This window comes from Tiliqua scincoides, chromosome 2, assembly GCF_035046505.1.
Source record: "Tiliqua scincoides isolate rTilSci1 chromosome 2, rTilSci1.hap2, whole genome shotgun sequence".
Lineage (NCBI taxonomy): Eukaryota > Metazoa > Chordata > Lepidosauria > Squamata > Scincidae > Tiliqua > Tiliqua scincoides.
The window spans coordinates 270,408,292-270,409,560 of NC_089822.1; the positions used below are offsets into that span (position 1 = coordinate 270,408,292).

General features: G+C 47.4%; 1 pseudogene; it reads left to right on the plus strand.

Annotated features, from left to right (window-relative positions):
* Positions 1-370: 370 nt before the first annotated feature.
* LOC136642497 (5S ribosomal RNA) lies at positions 371-487 on the plus strand (annotated as a pseudogene).
* The last annotated feature ends 782 nt before the right edge of the window (positions 488-1,269 follow it).

The following is a 1,269-nucleotide window of genomic DNA, read 5'->3' on the forward strand; positions in this document are numbered from 1 at the left end:
GACTGTTTTTGTAACCTCAAGCTAGTTTTTATTTGGGTTTGTTTAATTATTTATTGCTCTCTAGATACTGTGTCCCAATTTACTGACCTGTTTAGGTTATGTTCTAACTTAGATTAAATTTAACCTGGGTTAAGTATAGGTTAATTTTAACAAGTAGAAAAACCTGCTTTCCACTTTATCCTCCTCCCTTCCTTCGATTAGGTGCTACCTTAGGTGCAGCTAGCTTTCAACTTTGATTTAAATGCCTGACCCTTGGGCTCCTACTCATGAGTAGGACTCTGCTCTTACTCACAAGTAGGACTCTGCTCTTACTCACGAGTAGACCTATGTACCTCCCTTAGGTGCTAACTTTCAATTTTGATTTAAGGTTGCCTTCAACTGTTACCCTGCACATGTCTGATCTTGTCTGATCTTGGAAGCTAAGCAGGGTCAGGCCTGGTTAGTACTTGGATGGGAGACCGCCTGGGAATACCAGGTGCTGTAGGCTTATACCATAGTCTTTCGAGACTGAAGGTTGCCAACCAAAGGTAAGGTTAAAAGACAGGGAGTTAGAAAGACAAAGCGTTAGAATGAGTACACTTACCTCCTCCTCCTGCTCCTTCTCCTCCTCCTCTCCTTCTCCAAAACTCAGAGGTCTCCTTGCCTTCTCCTCGCCCAGATGCTAAACTCTCGTGCCTTACCTGGCACTTAGTTCCCGAGGCACTTGGTTCCCAGAGGCCACACGCGTCTGCACTGCACCTCAAGACTCACCAGCCTTGGGACTGGAGAAGGTCCTGGACTAGTGTTTCTCAAGTGGTACTTGAGGTGGTGTCTGGTGGCACTCACGGGATCCTTGCACACCTGCCACCCAGCAGCAAGACTAGGACCTTGACACAAGAAATGGCGGTAGGTGGTTCAGCTCAATGGGCAGAGCTCCAAAGCCTGCTTTTCTGCTCTCAAAAAGGCCTTCCCGTCCACCTTGAGCCTCTTACAGGTGTTTGTCATGTCACATCTGGTCTCCCAATACAGGAGGAACTGGAGATAATGTCATCGCCAGGTGGTACTTTGAATAGGTGGACCATGTGAAGTGATATGGCGGACAAATGTTGAGAAACACTACCCAGGATAGAATCTCAGGCAAAGAGCACAGAAAGATGCTTGGTGTTGCAAGGGGGAAATCAGCAGCAAGCTGTCCCTCATCTTGCCTCAACTTCTGGGAGGGAGCACAGCAGTCTCCCAAGTGCACCAGGAATGTCATTTCATGGACAGGAAGAGACATCAGGGAAATGG